The 10,646-nt window shown below is 42.2% G+C and overlaps 1 protein-coding gene across 6 annotated transcripts in view; it reads left to right on the top strand.

Annotated features, from left to right (window-relative positions):
• Positions 1-4,885: 4,885 nt before the first annotated feature.
• Positions 4,886-10,646, top strand: part of akr1a1a (aldo-keto reductase family 1, member A1a (aldehyde reductase)) — a 50,742-nt gene continuing 44,981 nt past the window's right edge. For 2 of the 6 annotated variants that reach the window (XM_048547519.2, XM_048547121.2), the window contains exon 1: positions 4,886-5,006. The gene's annotated coding sequence lies outside the window, so the exon portion shown is untranslated. The other 4 variants (XM_048547430.2, XM_048547275.2, XM_048547201.2 and 1 more) reach the window with 3 other exon arrangements.

Here is a 10,646-nt window from a genome sequence, read left to right as displayed (position 1 = left end):
TAGGCCACTGGCTACCCGTTTCCCTCATTAAACCTGTCTGCATCTCTCTTAGTCTCTGTCATTCTTACCACCTGCCTTCCCATCTATTTTTGTCATTCACAAATTAGGCCTCATTCCAAGTCATTAAATCTACTAGAATTAGAACTAGCTTTATTGGCACATGTATTCAAATGAGTACAATAAAAGGTTAAAAGTCACCACTTATGATGCCATCTTGGGTACAAGATACCTAGGTACAAATACTTAAGTATTTCGTATAAAATAGAATAGAATATAAAATAGAAAAAATAATAAATATAAAATTTTTAAAAAGAGTCAGTTACTGTCCTTCTGCCCCAATCTGTGCCTCCAGATCACACCAGGCTTCAAAGCTCAAGGCCTTGTGTCCAGTCTGTAAGAGACCTCGGCTACCTGTAATGGGGACTGTCTTGCCTTCAATGGCCTCCATTTCAACTGATTAAGTCAGAGTAAGTTTAGAGTTTTTAATATATTAATAATTGTGGCCACAGCACTCATCCCTGTGGCAATACTCTTGTTTCAGGTTGCCATCCTGAAAAGGTGATAAAGGGGACAACTTCTCTTAGCTAATCGATCCTCTGTCTATGTTGAAACTACCCCAAAACCCAGAGCTCTTATCTTATTAAGTACCTTGTGTGGTACGTTATCTAACTTCTTTGGAAATTCAAATATATTACATCTACTGGATCCCCTTTCCATTGAAGAGGTAATATGCAACGTAGTCTAATGAAGATTTCAAAACACACAGTAAAGATATAATACCATCCATTCCAACACTATCACTTCATAGCACTCAAAAGCAAGAGAAGATTCTCTGTCTATCACATATTATAGGTTTGACTTAACAGTTTCTTTCAATCCCCAGTCTTGAGCATTTGAAAGCCTCCTCCTTTTATGGTCACACAACTGATCTTAGATTTTGAGCATCAAACAACCCCTTCTGGATGCTAACCAAGCTCTTCTGTCCTGGAACTTTTAAGCTAAAATATTTATACCTGAGGTAACCTATTTCCTAACTTTTCAGAATTATCTTATGTCTTCAGCAGGAACTGTTTTTAAACCTCAAACTCCAACTAGCACTCCTGCACACTGAAAATAAAAGCTTTTCAAGCTATGGTTTATTCCCCAAGCAAAAATTCCTGATTCTTCAAACTGAAACCAAATAAATGCTATTAAATAAATTACTGTCCACTCCTGAAACTCTCCCAATGCAAACCAATTCTCATTATCATTCTAGAGACTCTCTCTCATATACTGGCATTAAGAAAAAACATAGATCTTGAACTACTGATAAGTTAATCAGTAAACACCCTCATAAACATTAGACTAAAACCCCAATGCCACCAGTCCAAAACGTTGAACTCTTAAAATAAATCATTTTTAGACAACACACCTTAAATTGTATCATTGACCGTGACATTTTTTGATTCATTAATGGGATGAGGATGTCACTGGCTAGGCTGCATTTACTGCCCATCCCTAATTGCCCAGAGGACAGTTCAGAATCAACCACATTGTTGTGGGTGTGGAGTCACATGTAGGCCAGACCAGGGAAGGATGGCATTTTCCTTCCCTAAAGGACGTTAGTGAACGAGGTGGGATTTTCCTGACAATCAACAATGGATTCATGGCCATAATTAGATTCTTAATTCCAGACAATGGAATTTGAATTCAATAAACTGTCTGCCATGGCAGGATTCGAACCCAGGTCCCAAAATGTTGTCTGGGTCTTTGGATTAATGGCCTAGCACTAATACCACTAGACCATAGCCTCCCCTGTGGGTCCAGAGTTGCATGTAGGCCTGGCCAGGTAAGGATGGTAGTTTCCCCCTCTAATGCCCTTTAGGGAAGGAAACTGCCATCCTTACCTGGCCAAGCCTACGCGTAATTCCAGACCCACAGCAATATAATTAACTGCCCTTTAGGCAATTAAATGGGCAATAAATGTTGCCTTCACCAGTGATGCCCTCATCTCATGAATGAATAAAACCATTTGTAGTCGATGTACTCCACAATGGCAGCATTGCTCTCATCAATCTTTTGTTACCTCTTCAAAAACTCCAGCATGTTATTTGAACAAAACTTCCCTTCAGAAATCCATGCTGCCTCTTCAATTTGTCCACAATTTTCCCTCTGACCACTAATTCTACTCTGAATAATTGGTTCTAAAAACTTCCCTGCCATTGAAGTTAAACTGGTCTGTAATTGCTGGGCTTACCCTTGCAATTTTTTTTTGAACAAGGCTGTGATATTTGTAATTCTGTAGTCTTTTGCAAGTGTCTAAGGAAGCCTGAAAAATTATGGCCAGTATCCAGTATCTGGTGTCACCTCCTTCAATATTATTGGAAGCATCTCCCACTGTCCTGGTACCTTGTCAAAATTAAGTACCTATAGTCTGTCCAACACTTATTCCTTATCTATTTTGAACCTTCGTAGGGATAATTTCCTCTTCTGGTACTATGCCTGGATAGCATCTAGTGTCTAGGCAAAGATAGGTGCAAAATATTTGTTTAATACCTCAGACATGCATCCTGCTTCCATGTGGAAATCCCCTTTCTGATCCCTAATCGACACAACTCCTTTTACCGTTCTTACCATTTATATCTGTAAAAGACTTTGGTATTCCCCTTTTATGTTGGGTGCCAGTTTGTTCCCATACTACAATCTTCCAGCATCACAGTATTTTGCTTTTAGCAAATGTGACTGATATTTGAGTTGATCCATAAACTTGAATTGGTCTTTTTCTGTCACTTCCATAAATCAGGAAAGAATAATGGGAAAGCGAAAGGAAAACAAGTAGCCAGGGCAATGAAAGACCCACTGGGAATGCCCCCGGAATTCCTGTTCTGGCTGGGGTTTTAACGAAAAGGGTCCTGCGAGTGGAACTCTAATAGAAGGTCAATGCTTCCATTCGAATAAAGTGGGACACCTTCAGTCAGAATGCTGACTGTTGCATGGGGAAACCATGGGAACTTATTGGGATTCCTGAGGATGATTCCAAAAGAAGGAACTGGAATGAAAACAGAAAGTTGTAGCTCTAACCACAACTGAGTGCAAAGGTAAACATGGCTGAGAGTGCAGAAGAGGTGCATGTGGTGAGGCAAAGAAGTTTTTTGAAGGGAATATTAACATCATCTTCATCAAATCATACAGCTTAATGTATCTCTTATATTAAGACTTACAGGGAGAGAAGCTGGCACAGTGGCATTGTCATTGGACTAGTAGCTCTGGTGACCTGGTTTGAACCTATCAAGTGACAGCTGTTTTCAAAGTTGAACCTTAAATTTCCATGGACCCTAACCTAGCAACATCCTCTCCCACTAAAGTCCAACACTGCCTCTCCTCAGGACCTGACATATTATTGGGTCCATTGGTTGAATAAGGAATGTTCGTTTCCATGGCAGACCTGAACCCCACTGCTGCCAAACTGAACACATCAAAACCTACATTCCACATTAAGCTCAGATAGCTGACTTAACTGGCACCCCATCCACATGCACCCTAATATATACATCCCTGCTACTTTAACCACACGTACAAACATACTTAGCCTTTTACAGGAGCCAAAGTGGCTGTCTGTGCTGATAAACATTTAAATCACAGAATACAGCAACCATTGTCATGAGAATATGGGTGTTGTCTGCCTTCCCCTGACTATTTGTGACTATCAAGTCACAATTGGATTTGAAGTATTCTCTGCATTTCTGAGTTGCTATTGCAATATAAAGCTCTGTTTAACCAGCAGAAAGTACGAGCAGTGTCAGTCTGCCTGTGGTTGCCATTCCTTTGAAAACTCACATCGATAAGATTTCCCCCAGAGAGCACGCTAAAAGCCAAAGTTTTAATAAATGTAATTAATAGCAGCATATACCTATTCCTTTGAGTGCAGTTAAAATTAGACTTGACATTCAGAACAGTGACAGTTGTTTTGTTTTTTTAAAATTATCTATTGACGAGGTTAACTTATTCCGAGGTAATGATTTTGGCAGGAACAAAAGTTGTCGCTTCCCAGACCGTATCTGCAAGGGTCATTAGTTTTTGCATGTTCACTTCTACACAAGCTCAGTACCATACAACATGAAAAACGGATGAATTTGTAGAGACGCTGCAAGTATTTTGATCATCTGAAACTCAGACAATCGACATCTTGTGTAACAGATTCTGAATATAAGAAGTGGTTACTTGAGTTCAAAATAGTCAGTTGGGTTGCTCAGCCAACAAACACAAGGCATGAAGCCACACAAACCGAGAATAAAACAGCAGATGCTGTCCATCAGAAACAAAAGCAGAAATTGCTGGAAACGCTCAGCAGGCATGGCTGCATCTATGGAGAGAAATCAGTTAACTTTTTTAGTTGCCTGACCCTTCCTCCAAACCCATGAAGACACATACCTGACCTTTTATCCACAGCAAAGGGGACTCTGGTTCTTAGCCACTAGCATCCATAGCCTTCAAGTTAATGATATCTGGAATGCACATTACAAATATTTCAAACATTTGTGGCAATTCTTTCTAACAACCCATCTTAACAAAAGGCAGACTGCTTCTTTGTCATTGGGCAAAAATCAATTATTTATGCTAATGCAGAGGACTCCACATTGTAATAAACAAGATTAAAATGTGTAAAGTTTCACTTAACTGATCCACATAAATCACTTCAGAATCCCATGCATTGATATTTTGTTGAAAATTGTCAGATCTTTCCTTTGGCACAATAACACTTCCAGCTGACCAAACACCACCCTGGCTGCTGTAAGTCAGCAAATAGGATTATGAAAGTATAATTGACGCCATCAATTTGAACTGTAATCTTTTTGTTAATTCTGTTAATTTAACAACTAACAGGTTTAATCAATATCCATCAATTATTTACCGAAGTATAAAGTCTTTGAGCAGAAGCAGATAATCAGCATAAAGCAACTGACAGTCGTGGACTTCAGGCAAGTTATCCATCCGTCCGTCCGTCCATCTCAATGGTTTATGTGACAGTAAGTGCTTAATTGAATATCAAAATTAGCATCAACAGTGTGGATCCAATTCCTGCACTGGCTGAGGTTACCATGAAGGATTTTCCTTCTCAACATCTCCCCTCATCTGAGGTGTGGTGACCCTTAGTTCAAACAACCACCAGTCATCGCTGTAACAACAGAGCAACCCTATAGTTTTGGTAAGACTATGGCAACTTTACCTTTAAATTACTGGACTGGTAAACTAGAGATATGGACCAATATAGTCTAAGTTACACAGCTACTCAGGATTTGCTTTTAACTAAGTTACCTTGGGTGTGCAAAAAAAAATTGAAAGGTGCCCACTTGTTTAAAACATCCAGAGGCTGCAAAAAAAATTAAGATAAATGAGGCTGACATGTGTTCAAATCTCCATACCATTGGTGGATTTGAAATGGATATTGATTAAACAGCTAGCATCAGGAATGGTGATTATCTAGTTAACAGACTGTTGGCAAAAATATTGATTTTAATATTGATTTCAGGAAAAACATCTCGCATTAACAGTCTGGCTAAATGTGACTCTGGATCCTTAGCAATAAAGTTGAATCAATAGAATTCCCTATTCCAATGCATGAATGCTGTATTATTGATTACATTTCAGCCTGGGAAAGACAAATCTTGTTATGTCTCATGGAATTAAGAGATTGGCGAAGCAGGCAGGAATACGGGGCTGAAACCCAAGGTTACCCCAGGTTGTAATGAATGGGTAGTAAAGAAAGCGTATGGCATGCATGCCTTTTATGGGTCAGGGTATTCAGTTCAAGAGTCAGAAAATGATGTTGCAGCTGTATGAAACTTTGTTTAAAAACTGAAAGAGTTGCAGATGCTGTAAATCAGGAACAAAAACAGAAGTTGCAAGAAAAGCCCAGCAAGTCTAGCAGCATCTGTGAAGAAACATCAGTTAACATTTCAGGTCTGGCCCTTCCCCAGAACTGGGAAGGGTCACTGGACCTGAAACATTAACTCTGATTTTTTTTCACAGATGCTGCCTGATCTGCTGAGCTTTTCCTGCAACTTGTTTTTGTTTTGTAGAACCTTTTCTGGCTAAGTCGCGCTTTGATTGCATTCAATTCTGGTTGCCACGTTATAGGAAGGATGTGGAGGCTTTGGAGAAGGTGCGTAACAGGTTTACCAGGATGCAGTATGGATTAGAGGGTATGAGCTATAAGGGGTGTCTGGACAAACTAGGGTTGTTTTCTCTGGAACAGCAGAGGCTGAGGGGAGACCTGACTAGCGTTTTCTAAAACTGAGAGGCATAGATAGGGTTGACAGTCAGAATCTTTTTTTTCCTCCAGAGTTGAAATCCCTAATACTAGGGGGCATGCATTTAAGGTAAGAGGCGAAACGGTCAAAGGAGATGCAAAGGACGTTTTTTAAGACTGTGGTAGCTGCCTGGAATGTGCTGTCTGGGTAGTGGAGGAGGCAGATATGAAAGGGGCGTTTTAAGGGGCTTTTAGATGAGCATTAATATGTAAGGAATGGAGGGATATGGACCATGGGCAGGCAGAAGGGATTAGTTTAATTTGGCACAAGTTCAGCACAACATCACAGGCCGCCGAACCCATTCCTGTGCTGTATTGTTCTATGAATGGTGGAGCAGACTCAACAGGCCAAATAGTCGACTCCTCTTCCATCTTGTGCTCTTGTATCAATCCTTAACTGCCCTCTGAATTGACTGAGCCATTAGGTAGGTTGCTAAGGCCTCACTGCTGCCTTCTGAGCAGAAGATGTTGACCTTTACTAGCAAAATACTGTTTTACAGATAAACATACAAATTGAAAGCAAGAGTGGACCACTGGGCCGTTCAAGGCTCCTCAGTCATTTTAAAGATTATAACTAATCTGATTACTCCACATTCCTTTGTATCCCTGATAACAGTACACTCCATTGCTTACTTAGGATCTACCTGCCTCTGCCTTTAAACACGCAAGGACTGTGCTTCCGTTGCCTTAAAGAGGAGTCTGAGAGAAAATAAATAATCCTAATTTCTTTCTTGAATGGGCAACGACTTTTTAATTTTTTTTAAAGTAGTGGCCCCAGTTCTAGAATTTCCTACAAGGGGAAATGTCTTTTCCACATTCACCATGTCAAGATCTTATCTGTTTCATACAAAGTGCCCTCTTTCTCATCTGAACTCCAGCAGACACAAGATAATAAAATGTGAGGCTGGATGAACACAGCAGGCCCAGCAGCATCTCAGGAGCACAAAAGCTGACGTTTTGGGCCTAGACCCTTCATCAGAGGAGCTTTTGTGCTCCTGAGATGCTGTTGGGCCTGCTGTGTTCATCCAGCCTCACATTTTATTATCTTGGATTCTCCAGCATCTGCAGTTCCCATTATCACTCCAGCAGACACAAGCCTAGCTTGTCTGACCTTTCTTCATAAAGGCAACCCACCCATTTCTGGTATTAGTCTAGTAAATGGCTTCAATTACACTTGTATCCTTCCTTTTAAAAGACCAGTACTGTATACTGTATCAATGGTAAACAGGAAGCAGTGATTATAAATGGGTAACTTTCTGTTTGGTAAGATGAAATGGTTAGTGTGCCACAGGGATCAATACAGAGGCCTCAACTTCCTACAATTCAAATAAATGAAGGGAGGAACCAGAGGTGATTACACAAACATCCAAGCTAACTGAAGCATTGTCTCCCTACTCTTGTAATCTATTCCACTTGAAAAACTTGTAATATTTCTTTTTTTTAGGAAAGTGTTATAAGCTGGATAGAACCATACATAGCCTTGAGTTTGATTTTTGTTTTTATTATTGATTGTGTTAAAAAACACACAGTTCTATTTTCAATTTAGATTTGTTAGCGATGGAAAGATACCTGAAACGTTAGTATATGCATTTTAAGAGGGTTTGTAAAGCTATGCATGGTTTTGTCCACCTTATAACACCTTTTTCTTAAAAAAAAATGAAATATTACAATTTATTCAAGTGGAATGGTTTACAAGAGTAGGGAGACAATGCTTCAGTTAGCGTGGATGTTTGTGTAATCACCTCTGGGAGGACTGTATACAGTACTGATCTTTTAAAAGGAAGGATACAAGTGTAATTGAAGCCATTTACTAGACTAATACCAGAAATGGTTACTTCACCAACACCTTCCACCCCAACCTTCAGTTACTTCACCAACACCTTCCACCCCAACCTTCAGTTCACCTGGGCCATCTCCAGCACATCCCTCACCTTCCTGGACCTCTCAGTCTCCATCTCAGGCAACCAGCTTGTAACTGATGTCCATTTCAAGCCCACCGACTCCCACAGCTACCTAGAATACACCTCCTCCCACCCACCCTCCTGCAAAAATTCCATCCCCTATTCCCAATTCCTCCGCTTCCGCCGCATCTGCTCCCACGATAAGACATTCCACTCCCGCACATCCCAGATGTCCAAGTTCTTTAAGGACCGCAACTTTCCCCCCACGGTGATCGAGAACGCCCTTGACCGCGTCTCCCACATTTCCCGCGACACATCCCTCACACCCCGCCCCCGCCACAACCGCCCCAAGAGGATCCCCCTCGTTCTCACACACCACCCTACCAACCTCCGGATACAACGCATTATCCTCCGACACTTCCGCCAGTTACAATCCGACCCCACCACCCAAGACATTTTTCCATCCCCTCCCCTGTCTGCTTTCCGGAGAGACCACTGTCTCCGTGACTCCCTTGTTCGCTCCACACTGCCCTCCAACCCCACCACACCCGGCACCTTCCCCTGCAACCGCAGGAAATGCTACACTTGTCCCCACACCTCCTCCCTCACCCCCATCCCAGGCCCCAAGATGACATTCCACATTAAGCAGAGGTTCACCTGCACATCTGCCAATGTGGTATACTGCATCCACTGTACCCGGTGCGGCTTCCTCTACATTGGGGAAACCAAGCGGAGGCTTGGGGACCGCTTTGCAGAACACCTCCGCTCAGTTCGCAACAAACAACTGCACCTCCCAGTCGCAAACCATTTCCACTCCCCCTCCCATTCTCTTGATGACATGTCCATCATGGGCCTCCTGCACTGCCACAATGATGCCACCCGAAGGTTGCAGGAACAGCAACTCATATTCCGCCTGGGAACCCTGCAGCCATATGGTATCAATGTGGACTTCACCAGTTTCAAAATCTCCCCTTCCCCTACTGCATCCCTAAACCAGCCCAGTTCATCCCCTCCCCCCACTGCACCACACAACCAGCCCAGCTCTTCCCCCCCACCCACTGCATCCCAAAACCAGTCCAACCTGTCTCTGCCTCCCTAACCGGTTCTTCCTCTCACCCATGCCTTCCTCCCACCCCAAGCCGCACCCCCAGCTACCTACTAACCTCATCCCACCTCCTTGACCTGTCCGTCTTCCCTGGACTGACCTATCCCCTCCCTACCTCCCCACCTACACTCTCTCCACCTATCTTCTTTACTCTCCATCTTCGGTCCGCCTCCCCCTCTCTCCCTATTTATTCCAGTTCCCTCCCCCCATCCCCCTCTCTGATGAAGGGTCTAGGCCCGAAACGTCAGCTTTTGTGCTCCTGAGATGCTGCTTGGCCTGCTGTGTTCATCCAGCCTCACATTTTATTATCTTGGAATCTCCAGCATCTGCAGTTCCCATTATCCCAGAAATGGGTGGGTTGCCTTTATGAAGAAAGGTCAGACAAGCTCAGCTTGTGTCTGCTGGAGTTCAGACGCGAAAGAGAGCACTTTATATGAAACAGATCAGATCTTGACATGGTGAATGTGGAATCTGAAGTGAGCAGTTCAGTGCATTCATTACAAGGAGAAAAAAGACTGCTGTTGCCTCATAACAAAGTGTCCTATGTCATAGAAGGACTGAATCATCCAGGAGTTCAGGTGGCATGTGCAGGTTTCTTTCAGAAAGAAAAGGCTTGTGATAGCAGCAGGGTGGTAATGGTTGAAAGTAAAGCTTTGGAGACAGAAGGCTATGGGAGAGGAGTTAAAGAACACATTAAGAAATAAGCCATTTATTTAAGGGTCTGACAAAGCGACATTAACTTTTTTTTTAAAAAGCACTTAAGTGAATGCAGAAATTTGCTGAAATTGGTGATATAGTGAACAGTGAAGATTCACTAAGATTACAAAGTGATCATGATCAATGGGCTGAGGACTAGCAGATGGAGTTTAATTTGGATAAATGAGAGGTGTTGCATTTTTGTGAAACAAACAAGGGCAGGACCTGTATAATTAATAGTGTGGCCCTGGATAGTGTTCCTAGGGGGTTCAGGTACATAGTTCTTTGAAATTTGTGTCACGGGTAGACAGGACAGTTAAGAAAGTGTTGAGCGCATTTGCCTTTGTTGCTCAGACATTTTGAGTATAAAGGTTGGGATGTCATGTTGAGGTTGTAGAGGATGTTGATGAGATATCTTCTGGAGTACTTTGCGCAGTCTGGTCACCCTGCTAGAGGAAGGATATTATCAAATTGGAGAGGGTTCAGAAAAGACTGTCCCAATGTTGCTGAAACTGGAGATACAAAAATAGGCTGGGACTTTTTATTTTCACTGGAGCACAGGAAGTTGAGGGGTAACCTTTTTAAGAGATTTAGAAAATCACGAGGGGCATAGATAAGGTGAATAACAAGGGTCTTTTCCCTAGGGTGGGGGAAC

Source organism: Stegostoma tigrinum, chromosome 1 (assembly GCF_030684315.1).
Source record: "Stegostoma tigrinum isolate sSteTig4 chromosome 1, sSteTig4.hap1, whole genome shotgun sequence".
In the NCBI taxonomy this organism is placed as follows: Eukaryota; Metazoa; Chordata; class Chondrichthyes; order Orectolobiformes; family Stegostomatidae; genus Stegostoma; species Stegostoma tigrinum.
The sequence above is the reverse complement of the archived record's forward strand: the minus strand, read 5'-3'. Positions and strand labels throughout refer to the sequence as shown.